General features: G+C 38.1%; 1 long non-coding RNA gene across 1 annotated transcript; it reads right to left on the bottom strand.

Annotated features, from left to right (window-relative positions):
- Positions 1-1,272: 1,272 nt before the first annotated feature.
- On the bottom strand, positions 1,273-6,497 carry LOC135729299 (uncharacterized). The gene is made up of 5 exons (XR_010525646.2): positions 6,196-6,497; positions 4,580-4,636; positions 4,375-4,438; positions 2,288-2,349; positions 1,273-2,128 (listed from the first exon to the last, which is right to left on the bottom strand). It is a non-coding gene; the product is annotated as an uncharacterized lncRNA (long non-coding RNA).
- Positions 6,498-19,645: the final 13,148 nt, after the last annotated feature.

Raw genomic sequence — 19,645 nt, 5'->3', positions numbered from 1 at the left:
CTCTCACGCTCACTCTCACTCTCTCTCTCTCACACACACACACACACACACACACACACACACACACACACACACACACACACAGTTTTTGTGATATACTTTATCTATATAAATGATAAAAATCATTTTTATTGTTTTTTTCATAAACCTCCCTGTAAACATCCTCTGGGCCTAAACAAAGAAAGTTTTCAGCAATCAAAAATGTCTTTATTGAATTATAAAAGTATTAAAATGTGTCAGTGTTGTCTTTATAAGAAAAGCATCACTGTTAAATTCATACTGTACAAAAATACATTTTGGTACGTGACTTTTCAGCACCTTTTAAAGTTTGGACATGAATTTATTATCTATGATTGTTGCCTGGTGCATAACATGGGAAGAATTTTATGGATTTGTAGGGACCTGAGCCGTATGTAGGGATCAGTAACCTACACTCACCTAAAGGATTATTAGGAACACCACACTAATACTGTGTTTGACCCACTTTCGCCTTCAGAACTGCCTTGATTCTACGTGGCATTGATTCAACAAGGTGCTGAAAGCATTATTTAGAAATGTTGGCCCATGTTGATAGGATAGCATCTTGCAGTTGATGGAGATTTGTGGAATGCCTATCCAGGGCACGAAGCTCCCATTCCACCACATCCCAAAGATGCTCTATTGGGTTGAGATCTGGTGACTGTGGGGGCCATTTTAGTACAGTGAACTTATTGTCATGTTCAAGAAACCATTTTGAAATGATTCGAGCTTTGTGACATGGTGCATTATCCTGCTGGAAGTAGCCATCAGAGGATGGGTACATGGTGGTCATAAAGGGATGGACATGGTCAGAAACAATGCTCAGGTAGGTTGTGGCATTTAAACGATGCCCAATTGGCACTAAGGGGCTTAAAGTGTGCCAAGAAAACATCGCGCACACCATTAAACCACTACCAGCATCCTGCACAGTGGTAACAAGGCATGATGGATCCATGTTCTCATTCTTTTAACGCCAAATTCTGACTCTACCATCTAAATTTTTCCAGTCTTCAACTGTTCAATTTTGGTGAGCTTGTGCAAATTGTAACCTCTTTTTCTTATTTGTATGGAGATGAGTGGTACCCGGTGGGGTCTTCTGCTGTTGTAGCCCATCCGCCTCAAGGTTGTGCGTGTTGTGGCTTCACAAATGCTTTGCTGCATACCTCGGTTGTAATGAGTGGTTATTTCAGTCAAAGTTGCTCTTCTATCAGCTTGAATCAGTCGGCCCATTCTCCTCTGACCTCTACACTGTTAACGATTTCCCTGTATTTTTACAGTACGGTACTGGCAGCACGGTTGCCAGTAAGTTACTGTATTTTGGGTTTACAGTACTGTACTGTAATACCATTTTACAGTACACAAACTAGTACTGTATAGTTACAAAGCAGTACTGTACTGTAATTTTACAATATTTTATTACAGTAGTCTATTTTTACAGTAATTTACTGTAATGTCTATATTGACCCATAAATACTATTTATTACTTATTACAGTTAATACAATAATATTATATAAAATAGATAGAGATTTAGGTTTAAATCTATAGTTATTAATATGGTAAAAATGCTATCCTTGACATGACATAATGAATTAAAAGGCAATCCAAGCAATGTTTGTATCAAAATTTTATTTAAAAAAACATTTAATTGAAACAAAACATTTAAAACAAGATTTTAAACAATAATAAACATATAATCAAGTAACATAAAATAAAATCAACAAGTATAAACAAGTTTGGAGACCCCTGCTGTAACATATTTAACTCTGGCAAATAGAACACTGTTCCATAGTTTGAAGTTTTCAGTTTAAAGTCCATCATCGACTAAAAGGTAACATTTCACTGTGGTAAAAAGAACACTGGCCCATAGTTTTAAATATTCTACTTGAATTTCATTTAACACTAAAAATAAATGCATTAAACTGGCAGACAGACCACAGTGGCCTTTACTTTGAAGTCGTCCATTCGAACTCAATCAGGGACTGCATGAAGCTGTTCACATGGGGGTTAATGGCCACAGCTTTTCTCTGCACCAAGTTCCTTGTCTTTTTGCTTGCTCCTTGTCTGGATGTGCATTTTTTCCCATCTTTGGAATTAATTCTATCCAGAAACCTGTTAGAAATATCATAAACATTAAGTCAACAAATATAAGATAGAAAAAGATTCTTAAAAAATTTAACTCAGCCTTGAATTTACCCCTATTCTGAAACCTTTTGCTCTTATTCTACTGTTCCACACCTAATTACATTAAAATACAGAAGATTCACTTACCTCGGAACAAACTCTTTCATCAATGGACAGCATCCACATGGATCATGTCATGATTGAATGTCCTGAACAGAAAGTAAAATTGTTACTGATTTGGACACAACTTTTTATTCTGAAAACAAAATCTTTTGTCAATAAAGTCCAGGGACACCTCTGCTAAATAAATACAATTATTAAATTAAATTTCTTATAACCAAAGTCTGAATATTTCTGTTTGTATATGTGACCCGTCACGGAAACCAGGGACTCAAGTCGGCAGCACAAGTTTCGAGAAAATGAGAAACAAAGTTTTTTTTTCGAAATTTGTGATTTTCGTTTTATTGCAGAATCTGTTAGTTGAGATCACGAAGAAGCCTCTCCATGTTTGAGATAGCAGTTTTTGTATATTTAAAAGCGTACATTTTGCTGTTAAAATAGGCTTGTTTTTCCGGAGATTCTAGCGTGCAGCGGGGGGCGTCATTGTCTGTGTGTATATTTACATACTGTATAAGCTTGTGTTTTCGCCTCCGCCCACAAAGGGAACAGCGTGACTACTAAATAAGGATAGTTCGCCCAAAAATGAAAATAATGTAATTAATGACTCACCCTTATGTCGTTCTAAACTCGGAAGACCTCCGTTCATCTTCGGAACACAGTTTAAGATGTTTTATCGTTAGATTTAGTCCGAGAGCTTTCCCCTTCATTGAAAATCTATGTATGGTTTCCATGTCCAGAAAGTTAATAAAAACATCATCAAAGTAGTCCATGTGACATCAGTGGGTCAGTAAGATTGTGTTGATGCATCGAAAATACAGTTTGGTCCAAAAATAGCAGAATTACGACTTTATTCAGCATTGTCTTCTCTTCCGGCTCGAGCGTGAAGTCACGTGACTGTAGTGACGCGCTGCCCTGTTCCTCAGACATGTTTGCTAAGTTTTTTTTTTTTTCAAACTTATAGCCTGCGTCTCCCCAGACTGTAAAGCTCGGGTGCACAAAACAAAAGAAAAATAAAAGAAGCTGGGGCGGAACAAATAACAGTCAGCCGCATCGTACGTCAGCCGCGTCACTGACTTTATGCGGCGCCGCAGTCGGATGACGTCAAAGTACCGCGAGAGCTCTTCAAGAAATCTTACGGAGTAGTTTAATTTCGACTCGCTCTCGCGGTACTTTGACGTCATCTGTATGTCAGTTCTTGCAGCGCAGCATGAGTCCAAACACACAGAAGTTACACAGATATAGTTGTATTCTTCATATAATTGGCTACATGTTTTGTCTATCAATATTTTCCATGAAGTCATTGGCTGATGGAGGAACGAGCGAGCCATTGGTAACCTCTCTAAAGGATGTCACGTTTTCGACGGCGCTGTTTGGATGATCTATTATACTACTTCCCTATTTTAAATACAAACTTTGAAGGCGGGTTCATGTGTTTAACGGAATGTAAGCTCATATACCCTTACATGTTACGATTTAAATAGTCTTCAGATTATATATTATATTGTATTACCAGACATTCATGCGAAATCTGATGTAAACAATCTATATTTCACGGATTATACGCATTTGTGGACAAATATGGACATTGGATAATCTGAAACAGACTGGATTCGACTTGTGATCCCCACAAAGGTAAAAGAGTCATGTTTATTTTTGCGGGTTGTCATTTGGTCATAAAATACTACATATGATGCTAGAACATCTCAAAAAGGGTTTTACAGGGGGCATGGCTTAGCTAAATGAGATGTAAATGAGCCCTATTGTCTCCCCCAGCTGAAAAGAAGAGTCCCTTTCGTCTCGATTTTCTCTGTTTGAGTATTTCTGAGTTCCTATATTCAAATGGCCACAACTTCCCCAAATCTTATCAGATTTCCATGTGTTACACATCGTTGGAAAGCTTAGAAACTGCACTTTCAGAATCTGTGAATAACTCAAAATGCCCAGATCCGACTTGTGTCCCTACTTTCCGTGACTGGTCACATATTTCTACATGGCAAACTAAGACAATTGTGTACATGTTGTGTATGGTCGTGTTACAGTGTTGTGTGTGGGAATTGTGAATGAGTGTATACATGGGTATTTAAAGAAACTGTAGTGGTAAAGTGCAAACTTACCGAACATAATGTGCTTGGTGTGTGTCTGGTGTCACCCATTGTGCCTCCACATCTGCCTTAACTCCTGAAAAGTGCAATGACACTCATGTAAACTACAAATAAAAAGTGATCAGCACATTCCTGTGTACTTTTACATGTGACGTGAAAGCATTTAATATTGCAGTCGAAAAAATACATGACTTGTAACTGTACATCATGTACTTGCCTGGTGCCTTTAAAGATGATCCATCTTACCCAATCCAGCTTACAAGCAATGGTAAGACTGTAAAAAAGACAAATGTTACAAAATCTGTTAGCCATAGAAATAAGTAGACATTGTGAAGGAAATGGTAAAAGAAAATTTAGTAACACTTTACTATAAGAGTTTATTCCTTAACATTTTGTAATGCCTTAGCTAATATGAACTAACAATGAACAATATATTTTACAACATTAATAATATTTGATAATGTTCATTGTGCAGAGACAAAGTGATTGATTTAAAAATATATTAAGTGTTTAAATCTAATATCATGCTATGCTAACAAATAAAACATTACTGTAAGTGTTAAGTCAGTTGTAAAACAAATATATATATATATATATATATATATATATATATATATATATATATATATATATATATATATATATATTAGTTGTTATATTATATATTATATATAAATATCTAAATAAGTCTTTTTTAAATTATTATTCTATAACATCTTGTCTACAGAAAATCTCTGAAAATGTCTCGTTTAGTGCAGAAAATAGCGATTTATAGTGACAAGGTAAAAAGACTGTCCCTTTAATGTTTTACCCGGACGGCTGCGGTGTAACACTATTTCACGCAAAGTTTTTTAACAAGTTAGTAGCTAGCTGCTCACTTTAAAGATAAACATGATCGCCTAAATCTGAGCAATCCTGGTGATGCCAGTTTCCTACACGATGTTATAATGGACTATTTTTACATCAAGAGATGAAGGATCAGATGACAGAGACGAGAAGACAAAGGTACGTAAATGCGGAGCCCATTCTCTTTTCGTGCATTGATTTGATGTGTTTTGGAAACTTATATATACAGCGTGTAATGCATCTGAAGTGGTGGAAACAATATGCCATAAAAATGTATTGGACAACTTACTGGGCGTGTAAAACGCTTAAGAGAAGATATTCTCTGCTTTTGCTGATATAAGTTACCGTAATATAATAACAACAACAATAAGCGCGGCAATCCCTTTCGTTCATCCGATATTAAGATGAGCCCAGGTCTGAATTATATTTGGTCGAAGTTAAAGCTGCGATGAGTTCGATGCATGTATCCAGTTAAATATGAGGTTTCTTGTTTTCACTTCTGTGGAGGAGTTCGGTACTACAGTATGCTGTGTACGGCGTGTCAAGTCCTATCTGTTTACAACCACGAGTCAGCCTTACCAAACAGTCGAACTTCATACTTTTCTCTGACGCTAACTGAACGGATGAAACGCCGTCAACGACCGTTATGCTGGGACCGCAAGACCGCGCTGGCGGGTTGTCTTTGTCCATTTCGTTAAAAATAGTTTCATTGTCACCACACTTTCAACACAATATAAACTCACCAAACCGTCATAATTTAGTTAAAACAACCCTATATTCATTTAAAAAGGTGTAAAGCGAGTTAAAGCAGCGGTAGACATCTGTGTGTAACGTTTACGTTAGCTTACTTTCTGAGGGAGATTGAAACTTTGTTGGCGACCGTTTTTCTCTCTCATTGCACGTTTAAAACAATATTGTGACAAACTATTGACAACATTCTTAAACTAAAAATTAAGTTTTCATGAAACAGAAATATTTCAAACTTACCGAACTGACAGAAATCAATCGTCCTCCTTCAGCTGCAGCCAAGAGTTGTGCTCTCCCTCTGTCTGTGTGATTTGACGTTGGCGCACTTTCACTGATTATTGCAAGTACACCTGGCACATTACAGCAATGGCTACAGCAAGGTTACATCAAGACCAAAATATACTGTAAAATTTTCCCGCTCAAACAAATTTACCCAGAATGCATTATGAACTGCAGTACTGTACTGTAATGTACACATACAGTATAGTACTGTGGATTTTTACAGTACAGTGCTGCTAAATCTACAGCGACATCTAACAGTGTAGCATCAACAAGACACTTCCGCCCACAGTACTGCCGCATACTGGATGTTTTTCCCTTTTCACATCATTCTTTGTAAACCCTAGAAATGTTTGTGCTTGAAAATCCCAGTAACTGAGCAGATTGTGAAATACTCAGACTGTGAATTCCAGGCTAAAGTCTGGCACCAACAGCATGCCACGCTCAAAGTTGCTTAAATTAGGGATGGCTCCCGCGAAACTGACGTTTCGACACTGTGTCGAGATCCCGAAGCGTAAATGTTTCGAAACACTGCTCCGAAATGTGATTCGAAACACCCATGTCACGTGATGAAGTGATTCGAAACACCAAGCGGTGCATTTCACAAGTATTTCGAAAGGTGGCGTACCTGTCGAATCTGCTTCGAATCTTAAACTGACAGGGTAGGAAACAAAACTGACAATACCTCATAGATGCGTTTTTGGCAAGATCAAATACTATAAATTACTGAAAAGAAGTAAATTTTCCTCATAGGTATGTAACACTTAGGCTACTTACAAAAAATGCATGCCAGCAAGTGTCCCTTGTGTGAGAATGTTTTCAAATTGGAGAAATTATATGTAAAAAAGTAGCTGGTTGAGTTTATCAACACAGAACAATTTATATATTTGAATAAAGATCTTTATATGTAAACAATGTGGCATATTATGGCTTGATATATTTTATGAATCTCTTATTATTTATTTGGTATATCTCTATTCTATTCTTTTTTTTTTCATTAAATAGACCCGAATAGCCTATAGTTATCGACAATTGTGAGCCTAAAAGCTCATGTAGTTGTCAAACAGATGTTAAAACAACAACAAAACTATTTTATTATGATGACGTAGCACATACATTTCCCAGGTTCGATCCTAAGATCTACGAATGAGAGTCGAGAGCACTATCCACTCTCCCATTCTATCACTTGTGTGTCAATCAAACAACATGTGGGATACAATTTGTCAGCGCTCGTCTAAAATCTTGTCAGGGCTGCTTCATGTAAAGACATGCAAACGACCGCTAGGTGTCACTGTGGAGGCGGTTTCGGATTGATGTTTCGAAGCCTCGAAACATACGGCACAATTGATTCAACTGTTTCAGTGTTTCACGAAGCCTCGCTCTGCCCACCACTAGCTTAAATCACCTTTCTTTCCCATTCTGACATTCAGTTTGGAGTTCAGGAGATTGTCTTGACCAGGACCACACCCCTAAATGCATTGAAGCAACTGCCATGTGATTGGTTGATTAGAAAATTGCATTAATGAGAAATTGAACAGGTGTTCTTAATAATCCTTTAGGTGAGTGTATATGATAGAGACTTTGAGTGGGCTTTGGCAACTGCAATTACAATATCGGGCAACTTTGCATCATGGATGTGAACTTTGCTTCAGAAAGCATAGAAATCTTGTTTTTGACTGATAATGTCTGTCCTGAATACTAAACTACTGAAAGCTTAATATATCATTACAAGCCCAGATCGTACACAAGAAACAGCATGAAAACAAAACCTATTATGACAGGCAGTATAAAGACAAGCAAACAATGCAAACACTTCTTTTCACGTGTGTGTGTGGGTATTTTGCATAAGAGGGTCGTGGTTTCCCTAAAGTGCTATCTTGAATTAGTTGTGCAGGAGGCTCGTTTTATATTTATTAGCCTAATACATGCACAGAAAGACGCTGCATCCCCATAGGTCCATCCGGGTGCTGCTCTGAGATCCGTTCGGTCCCAGGAAAACAGGGGAAAGGTCACAATGGCTAAGTCGTGTCTGAGAAATATTAAAATCTCTCATTTGCAATTGCTATCACACAACTTTCTTCCAAGAGAATGGAATCATGTGAGGAGGCAGAAATCACAAGTCTGATTTTAAAAGTGGAACTAGAGACACGTATTCGGCTTCATTGTGCTGTCCGAGTATGGCTGTAATCAGATGGTGATTATAAGATTTAGTGTTTTGTCCCTAAGGGTCCTCACCAGGCAATAGCTGCAAACCAGTCGCTTTAACTAAACAACAGTTGGTGGAAATAAGATCTCTGACCCTTTACTGTCATGTAGATCTGCAGATCTGTGGTTACTGAGCATGCACAATGCCCGCTGCAGAGAAGCTGATCTTTTTGGGTTAGTCTGATGAAGTTTGCCAGGGGCTGATGTATTTAGGTCAAAGAGTGTGTTTTGCATGTATTTCTGTGGGCAAGAGAGCAGGGTTAATGTGACAATTGTGGACAAATGTTTTGTTAGTGAAGTGCACAAAGAAATAAGCTTAATTTTAACCCTACATAAACACAATCAGGCTTTTAACCCACGATTTGATTAGAGTTTTAATTTTACTCCTATTTGTGTGACCGTGCCTGTGAATTCCAGGCTAAAGCCTTATAATGTAATTATAAGACTATTGGAGAATCACTCACTGATTTCACATTGTTTTCAATCATTGACATGACCTTACTCAGTTAATAATAAAGGCATCAAGGTTATATTCTCACACAATGTTCTTTAGATTATGTAGGATGATTTTATGTAGGAAAAACATTGACTAGCTAGCTCTTCACAGACAGGGTCACATTTAGATGTGTAATAGGTAAATCTTTACAAAAAGCATTCTTCTCATATATTTATAGAAATCACTATGTAAAGTGATCTAAAAAAATATTATATATGTAAGGGATAATGTAGAGGCAGCCGGTAGTTATTGGGAAATAAGCCCCGACAGTGTGATCAGGACCCGACGCGAAGCGGAGGGTCTTGTATCACACTGAAGGGGCTTATTTCCCAATAACTACCGGCTGCCTCTACATTATCCCGCTTATTACACGGCTACTTGCCACATGAGAAAAAAAACTGGACATGAATATGAATTTGAAACATTTTATTGGCATATTTGTTTTAAATTAACATTTTTATCCTTCCGCGAAACTTTGCACAGATGCATAAAATGATCGTAATACCTTATTAAGATCATCTGCTTCATACTTGTCTGTCTCCATTTTTTTCTCTTTAACCAGTCTTTGAGAAGTTTTAATGCCCATTCTGTATTTTTTTGTGTGTTGGCTTCGTAGCTGTCATGCTCTATTTTGTCAAGTTCAGTCTCAGCTGTCTGTGTCTTGTCGTGGTTGTCGAGTGTTTGTCACAAGATGGCGCCAAACAGTAATCTTTTTTGATCTTTATTGACGCGGAGTGATTTTACTCGTGCAAGTAGTCCGGCTATGCGTTATTATTTTGGAGCGGTTATTATTTGAAAAGAACGAACCTGCAAATGTCTCAACTGACCAATCAGAATCAAGCATTCCAGAGAGCCGTGTAATAAATATATATAATATGTTGTGATTGGCCTGAATTTCTTTGATGTCAGCCAGAAATGTGACGCCCCTTACCATGATTGAAAGACATGCACACAATGCAATGCTAACAGGAGTTAACTTACAGGCTGTGAGTCAAAGCGGGAGGAATTATGATAATGTCGGTCTTGTCTAACACCAATCCAAGGAAGTAAACTGTTCCCTACAATCCGTGTGTTTGTTGTAGTCCAAGAAAAGAGATTTACGTTGGAGATGATAACTTGCGTCATCATTTACTTTAGGGTATGTACCTTTTGCATATCGTTAACATGTACTAATACACACTTACAGTACACACTAAAGGAAATGTAAAATCGTGAATCGGACAATAGATGCTCTTTAACAGGTTTTAAAAATCAACATATTTTTCAAATATGCTGCACTTATTTGACAGATTTGGGATGATAAAAGAATTGATTCCTCAGTGCTAGATTGAAGAAGAGCAGTCGAATTGTAGATTGTAAAACAACGGAAGAAAAAACTTTCTATATCAGCAGTAGAGGAGGAAAAGCTGAAATGTGGATGTGAAAAACCATCTCTGAAGCAGCTGGGTGTGACTGTCAGGAACACAGTAAGAGTGACAGCAGCTCCGGTGGGCTGAAAGTATTCCAGCTGCTGTCCACGGCAGTGACGAGGACGTGGACCAACATCTGGAAGACTGTGTGTTTCTGATGTAGCCAGTAAGCAGAACTGTGCGAAATGCAGATTTTCTGTACACGTCTGTCATACTTACCAAGAGTATGCGTGTTTGCTGTACTCCTGATGGCCGGACAAGTCGAAAGTGGTCCTTGCTGTTTAAAAAGCTTATAAATCACTCTGATAATGTCAACATGTTTCTGTGAGCATTATGTTGAGGGGTGGTATAGTATATCACTATCTTAATATGAAAACTATTGTCTGTAAGAAGCCCCTCTAATACAGCTTCAAAGGTCTCTGTGTGAGTATGCGTGTGTGTTTGTGTGACAGTGGCCTTTTGTCAAGTCCTCTGGAATATGTATGCAGCTGTCAGGGAGTAAAAAGGATGCTGTCAGCTGGTATCCAGGTTTTGTGAGTGTGCTATGCAGTTTACCTGTATGTGGTTGTGTGTGTAAATGCATAATCCTGCGTGTGTGTTTGTGTGTTAGGCAGCCTAGAATGATCCGAACAGGTATGAATGCATTGCTTGCTTAAAGGGACACTCCACTTTTTAAAAAAATATGCTCATTTTCCAGCTACCCTAGAGTGAAACATTTGATTTGTGCCGTTTTGGAATCCATTCAGCTGATCTCTGCATCTGGCGTTACCTTTTTTAGCATAGCTTAGCACAATCCATTGAATCTGATTAGACCATTAGCATCGTGCTTAAAAAGAGTTTTGATTTTTTCCTATTTAAAACTTGACTCTTCTGTAGTTACAGTACATCATGTACTAAGACCAACGGAAAATTTAAAGTTGCGATTTTCTAGGCTGATATGTCTATATTCTCATTCTGGCGTAATTATCAAGGACCAGGGTTGCCAGGTCCAAGAAAAATTTCCAGCCCAATGACAACTTAAAACACGCCCAAAAGGAATGAAAACTAGCCCAATTTTTACATATGTCCAATAGGGGTGGCACGGTCCATGAAAAAAATCTGAACCGTTCGGTTCGCTTGTCTCGGTTCGGAGCGCGTGTGTACCGCACGGTTCAACGGTTCATGGCATGCGCAATGTAGTCTCATGCCCTGTATGTGACCTCAGATAGCGTGTTTCCCTTTCGCGCGAAAGAAGAGGTGACTGGTTTGGAGTATAAGTACTGCAGGTTATGTTACGTGTAGAAATGGCAAGTGGGAGAGAAAAGGAAGTCTGCCCGCAGTTGGAGGATGCGCCAGCGTCGTATAAGTTTGGTGTGTGGAAACATATTTTTATTTCATGTTACTTATGATGACAGCGGAAATAAAACAATAGATAGAACTGCAGTCTATGGGTTGAATATGCTCCAACAGCCACAGGAGATCGCCTTCTCTCCGACCATTTATCTAATCTGAGGTACTGACCACAATGTTTTACGTCTTTTCATATTCAGCGCTATTTTTAGCCTTTCATTGATCAAATTAAAGCGGCTGATTTCCGCGTAGTTTCATTTTGCTAGCGTGTGAAAGTTGCGCGATCTTATTTCAGAAATTGCCCCTCAAAGTAATCAGGACAGAAGTGGTCAAAAGTGGACAAAAGAGACTTAAAGAGATTTTAATATTACAGGTGCAAAGGTTATGTTTCTCTCTCGTCCACATAAACTCTCAGTATTAAAGCAGCCTCTCAGTGATAAATCAAAGAGCTACACTGAAGTTGGCATTTTAATAAATGCAAGTTATCTTTGTGTGCTAAAAATGCACATAAAGTTTATGTAGATGGCAATACACATTCTCTTTTTTGCCAATTAAATGAAAAGCATGTTGAAATCATCAATGTCTTCCCTCTTGCTCTATCAAAATCTCATCTGGCTTTCCTCAGAGATGGTCCAATGTGCTTAGTCAAATTCAGTTTGTGCATGATTACATGATATAACTTTTTTTAATACTGTATCCTAAATTATGGATAATTAATACATTAATAATACATTTCTGGAGTGTTAAAAATTTAAAGAAAAAATAACAACAAGAACCGTACTGAACCGTGAACCGTGACCATAGAACCGTGATACGAACCGAACCGAGGGTTTTGTGAACCGTGCCACCCCTAATGTCCAATCACAGTTGAAAACTCCGGGATTACAACAAAGGCTCTAAAATAAACTCTTACTATTGCTTTCAATGTACTATCCATGCAGATGAACATTTTCTTAATGCACTTAAAGTGCTCTATTTTCCCACACTCTTCTGTTTTAAACAAAAAAATTCTAATTCTACGATTATCTTAATGTTAAATGTACCCAACCGGGCCATTTTTGAGACAGTATGAACTCTGCACTTTTAACATACTATCTATGTATTTAAAATGTTCTATTTAACTTGAAAATATCATACAAAGATGGGTTCACATAGTGTGTAAATATCCTCTCAGTATAGACGTAACTTCTTACGTTTCTAATGTGATATTAAGAGCAAAACGTGCCCCTCCACTCACTTTTCCACTGACTTCCTGACGCTGCAGCTGTCCTTGGGTTGACAGGTATTTCTTATGGGATTAATGCACATTAGGAAAATAAAGAACGTTCATTTTATAAGTCTACAGATAAACTTTTTTGTGGCCGCGGCACATTATAAAACTAGCCCCAAAAACCGCAACCCGCAGCTCCGAAATTTTTCCTGCAACTGTATTTTCAAAATAGCCTAATTGTGCGGGAAAACCGCAAACCTGGCAACACTGTCAAGGACTGTGCTGCTGTAACATGGCTGCAGGAGGTGAAATTATATTATGCAGCGCCTGAAAATAGTCCCCTGCTAGGGCTGCACGATTTGGGTAATTTTTCCCATTGCGGTTATTGATGCTAATATTGTGATTTGTGGTTGCGATTATAATAAATGGTATCATGAGTCAACTTGATGGGTTTTAAGGAAAATCCACACACAGTTTAGTGATAATGCTAAAATGTGTATTTGTAAAACTAGAAATGTTTTCGTATTGCCACGTGATGTAGCAACTGCTCAGTGTCAGTAATCCTAAATCCAAAATACCGCCATACAACAGACGTAGAGTTTTTTTTAGCTACCAGATCACTGTCAATCTCCTCTGCATCCATCTTCGCTCTGGTATTTCCACACTGCGCACACACAAGTGATGGCGATGCGATTAATTGTGCAGCACTATCCCCTGCTATTGAAAGTAACTAAGGGGACTATTTTCGGGCAGCGCGTAATATCACTAAGCCTGCGGCGCCATGTTACAGCAGCAAAGTCCTTTATTATTACGCCAGAATGAGAGTATGGGCCCTATTTTAACGATCTAAGCGCATTGTCTAAAGCGCACAGCGCAACGTCTAAATGGGCGTGTCCGAATCCACTTTTGCTAATTTAACGACGGGAAAAATGGTTTTTGCGCCGAGCGCATGGTCGAATAGGGTAGGTCCTATTGTAATGGGAGTATTTTGGGCGTAACGTGCAGTAAACCAATGAGAGTCACAGCTCTCATCCCCTTTAAAAGCCAGTTGCGCTGGCGTTATGTCTAATCCCTATTTAGATGACGGACTTTGTAAACTGAAAAACTAAGCGGAGGAAGAAGATCCCGTCTCCTCACGTTTCAGCACTTTGGACAGCGTTTTTTTTTTAGCAAAGAGTTTTTTTAAGCATGACTTAAAAATGTTTCTCATCTCACCATATCCACAGATACAGAGTCATCATATACAATAAATCCGTGAGGTAGCATTAAAAAAAAACATTTAAAAACAGACGCATTTGTTCAAAGCAAAGCATTTATTTACTTACCAGGCTGCAGGTGAAGCAGCTCTTTGCGCCTTCTAACGTCTCATAATTAGTCCTCATTGTCCAAGAGACTCAATAATAATCTTTTACATTCAATCCTTTAATCTTTCATATTTAAAAGCATTTTTGTGCTGCTGCGCATTCATGTACCTTGTGATAAGCAAACCCGCGTTGTCCTCCCGTGTATAGGCGCATTTTACTAATGCGCTCTTTAAATAACATAAAACACATTGCGCCATTGACTTTAGACTTTAGACCAGGTTTTTGTTGGTCAATGGCGTAGTCTATTTTAGTTGCCTCAAAATAGCAACGCGCCAACAATGCGCCTGAACACACCTCGTTTTCAGACCAGAACGCCCATGGGCGCAAAAGGGGGCGCAAATGCATTTGCTATTTAAACAACGCGGCGCTAAACGTGAAAATTAGGGTGGAAACTAGCGAAAGACACTTGCGTCGCGCTTTGCGCTGCATTGCGCCGGGTGTAAGATAGAGCCCTATAGTTCCTAGCCATATCGGCCTAGAAAATCGCAACTTTTAATTTTCCGTCTGTCTTAATACACGATGTAACTACAAAAGAGTCAAGTTTTAAATAGGAAATGTGGTTATTTTTTTAGCGTGATGCTAATAGTCTAATCAGATTCAATGAATTATGCTAAGCTATGCTAAAAGTGATACCGCCAGACCCGCAGATTAGCTGAATGGATTCCAAAACTGTAAAAATAAAACGTTTAACTCTAGGGGAGTTGGAAAATGAGCAAATTTTTTAAGTGGAGTGTCCCTTTAAAGAGCAACCTGCAGGACTAGAGTTGGAAAAGTTAATGACTTCTACAGTATGGTTCATAATATTTACTTTGATTTTATCACACACAATTGCCTTAGCAGCACAAAAGCACTTGTTGTGACTCCTGTATGAAGCTTTTGGTTTTTGTGTTTTGGTTAAAAAGAGAGAGACAAGGCAAAACAGAAAGGTGGGTAGCATCGTTTCCACAGACTGGCATTAATACGCATGCGTAAGCTCGTGTGAAAAATATAGCATTTTGGCTGCTCCAAATTTCAAGTTTAGTGAACTCGTGTCACATGAAGACGTGTGACCAGTAGATAAAAGATACGCCAGTGCATGACCTTATCAGATGGAGGAAAAACTGAAAACAGTATCATACAATCCTATTTTATACAATGATATTATAAGCAATGCCAGCATGCATGAATACAATATCTGCTACCCATATATCCAAGGGGCCGCATAGACAGAAAGTCTAGCGAAGCATAATGCTAATGTAACTGAGTGTGTTGTGTGTTGGTACCCTGGTCACAGGACCCGCTGGGATTTCGCTGTTGAGACTGCCGGACTGCCGCTGCAGTGCTAATGAAGAGCTGAGTGGTGAATGTAGGCAATGAAGATGCAATTCTGCTTCATTATCAGCCCGTCCCGTGTGCCCGTTCATCTGCACATATAGTTCATTACTAATTTGTGCCTGAATTTGATCAATAAAAAAGTGAGGTTTTCGGATGAGAGCAAAGCCAATGTCGGTCTGGCTGTGAGTGTCTGGTCGCTGCTGGGCTGTGGGACTCGTCTCCTGTCTAAAGCTCCTTGTGGAGATGTAAACGGGTCTGACAGCAGGTGTTTCTCTCCTTTAGCTCTCTCGTCACCCCAGAGAGGAAGTGATCTGTCAAGAGAACCAATCAGATTATGCTGTCCTGTTCAGATGGGGACATCAGATATAGAGACGATGGGAGCATCCGTTTTATCAAGTGAAAACTACAGTATAATAACTCAACCTTTGATAGGTGCTGTACTGTAGTGTAGAAATAAAAATGACATATACAGTATAAATAGGCCTATTGCACACTTGTTTTTAAAAACTCATCGTTTCTCATGTGCCTTCGATGACAGGTACATCACTTTGATCAGCAACAGTTGTTTTAAATTGTTTTAAACATTGGTTTAATAGTTTAATCTTAATGCAAGCTTTCAAATTGTACTTCTGGGTCATCAAACACTCTCCGCACCAAAAGCTGCAGCCATCTGCAGATTTTTTGATAAAACTGTAAATTGCGTGTTGTTGCAAGATGCGATTGAAGATGGTGAGAGTCTGAGCTACCTTGAAGTTTCCATCTGACACTTTCGCTGAAAAGAACAACTTCAATGAACTACCTCTCCTGAAGCATCTGCTTCTCGGGCTATCCATCAAGACGGACAGCAGTTTGGCACTTTCTTGTGTTGATTTCATGGCACAATCCATTCCAAAATCTCTCTCTCATTCCCTCGACCCCCTGTGTTGTTTCTTTGGAGAATGATGGAGTGTTTCGGTTTCATCTCTATCATCAGAGAACGCTGCTCATTAGGGTTTGCTTTTAGCCTGGTGTTTTTGACAGATAGCAAGAAATATTTTATGGCAGACAGTAGTGGGAGAATTCGGAGTGGTTTGTCTGTTACCTTTCCTGTTTAAAAATTGAGTTTAAACACAGTGCGGATTGCATCTATTAAAAAAGACATCTGGACAACAAACACATCTAAGCTCGATCAATAGAAATAATAAAATGTAATGGAAAATCTCGCACATGAAATGCAATTTTTGAAAAATCAAAAGAAAAAAAAACTGCTGGATGCAATAAGTGTTTCTACAAAACAATCAACCATAATATGCCAACGTACAGCAATTTTCGTTTTTGAATGACTTTTATTTTCAATATCATTTTCCCAGTCCAAATAACACCCCATAATCATTTTACAAACATTTGATGGTGTTTATAGAAAGACAGCCCATTTCATTTAACATCTTATTAATAGCAGAGAGTACTAAATGTACAGATTCTGATCACAGCGGCATTTACAGTGGCCAAAAACACAGAGAGCTTAGAACAAGAATCAAAATCAATGTCACCTGGAAATGTAACTTTACCAATACCTACAAAAAGAGAAAGAGAGAGAGAGATGCTCAAAGACACAAAATAAAAAGTACACAGCACTATTTCGACACAGAGACTGTCAGGTCATACAGTATCCGCGTGTGTTCTCGTGTGTTTTTTTTTTTTTTTTGTACCTTACATTGCGTTGTGTACTATATTCATAGATCTTATATAAAAAGAAAAAGAGGTACTCATCGATATATTAGACACAAATATAAAAAAGTTAAGGTACACAAAGTACAAAGTTTTTATTTCTATGGCAACAAGAGAACAGGTATCAGGTTGTTTTTGTATGGAATATATGAAGCGATGTTATATTCTACCTTCAACAAATCAAAAGTCAAGGACTGTCTGATACTAAACCTCTGTAAAGACGGTCTAGAAGTCGAAATGCTTTTACGGGTCACATGAGAAGAAATTTGGCGTTATCTCTCAAACAAGTGTTGGCTTTTCGGGAGGGTGTGGTGGTCAGGGATATATTAAATGTGATCCGCACCATATGAAACCTGTCGTAGTGAAATGTGAATCTGCAATTGTGCAATACAAAATCAAAATTAAATGAAACCGAGGCAAACAAAGGTTTGTTCCCGTAAACATTAGATTTTTATAAAACAACAGTAGTAGACTGATGATGCCTGAGTATAGTACCACATGAAAATACAATGTGACATAAATAAAAGCCTTTACAGTCATTTACATGCCAAACAATGAGGACAGCTCTGATTTATACACATCCATCAAAGCATAAACAACAACAAAAAAAAAATATTGCACTGGTTTTAGCAGGTTTTGACGTTTCCTTAAAGAAAGCTATGATACAGATAAAAAGCACATTCGAGCATAATGCACATATGAAAATGGTCAACAAAACTTCTGCTTTTGGTTCAACTGATTTTGAATGCTGACTCAAAGCTTCATGTTTATCAGACTCACAGCGTGAAACCCTTTTCTCCTGTGCTGGCAGTTACACGGACCAGGTGTCTGTTTTTTTATTTTAATTGACGTAACGTTTATTAAGCTGTCGAATGAGATGTTTTGGAACCACATTCATTCTCGGAGTGCACGATGATATTGAGCCGAAAATATTTTTATTATTCAGCCAAAACGTGTAGCGTGAGTCGCAAGTCTTTCATTCTTTTCAAGCAGCCCAGACTCATCTCAGACATTCTTCAAAACACTGTAAGGAAAAACTACTCCCCTACTGAGTTACTTAACCCTCGTGTGGTGTTCATATTTTTGTTACTTAGACAATGTTTGTGGGTCTAGTGGACCCACGGCATTATTCGTATCCTAAAACAATCCAGTCATACAAATTTATGTATAACTGTTTACAGATGTTTATTTTAGCCTTATTGCAAGTAATATAGACAGAATTTATGGTTAATATTTGTCATTTACCACTAGTAGAGGACTATTTATAGATTAAAGTGCTATTCGTTTTTGTGATAATATGAAATAAGAGAAGAAAATTCTATTCTCTCCCAGATATTGGGGAAAAACATGTTTATCTTAAATAAGTATTAATCACTTTTTCATCTCAAATACGTTTTTTATCACTTTGATGTTTAAGTCTTTGAACTTAGTTTGAAATTGTACACATTTGTGTAAGTTTACATAGCACAAGCCCCATCTGGAAAGATGCTGTATCATAACACATCATCCACATTGAACACATAACCTGTTCATGCCAGCCTACACAACACATAAGAAGCAGATTTTTACTATGTAGCTGTGTTGCATATGCATTTCTTGCATTTTATAGACATATACTGTGTCGTCCTGTCCATCTTATGTCCACACACACTGCAGTAAAATGTGTTGCTATTGGCTACAACCTAAAATGATAAAAATGCTTGGATATAAAATTGTACTTTCTCTATTTCTACTTCTCTATTTACTTTCTTTCTGTCACGCACTCATACACACACACACACACACACACACACACACACACACACACACACACACACACACACACACGTGCGCGCACACACCATAGGTTTTGTGGTAAACCCATGGTTTTACAAATGGTAATCAATACACCAATTTGCCATGATTACTACACTTTTACTATAATACAAGCATGAATATTTTTTGTAAGGGAGATAATGGGAAAATGTAGAATGGTTCCTGTTAGACAGAAGGTAAAGTGTTTGGGACAGTGGGGCCAGATGAGTGTTCATGCTTGATATATAACATGTTGTATCCTTGCAGCATTATAGCAAGTGCAGAAGGACAAAACTCTGACATGCATCCATCACATATGTACAGACATATATACAAACACACTCATGCACTCACAGGAGTCCCAGATAGAAGAAAAATAGAGTGAAGTTACATAGCACATTCAATTTTTACACTCTTATTAACCCCGGGTCCAGTGGACCCGAACACCACATATGTAATATAAATGCGTAGGGGGGTGAACAGTGTACAGTCATTATAAATTTGTTTATTTTTATGTTCTTTATAGAAAATGAGCCAAGGCCAATGAATCTGAGGTTAAAACAATAATTAATTGCATAATTTT

The sequence above is a fragment of the Paramisgurnus dabryanus genome, chromosome 11 (genome assembly GCF_030506205.2).
Source record: "Paramisgurnus dabryanus chromosome 11, PD_genome_1.1, whole genome shotgun sequence".
Classification (NCBI taxonomy): Eukaryota; Metazoa; Chordata; class Actinopteri; order Cypriniformes; family Cobitidae; genus Paramisgurnus; species Paramisgurnus dabryanus.
Note: the sequence above shows the minus strand (reverse complement) of the source record. Positions and strands in the feature narration are given on the sequence as shown.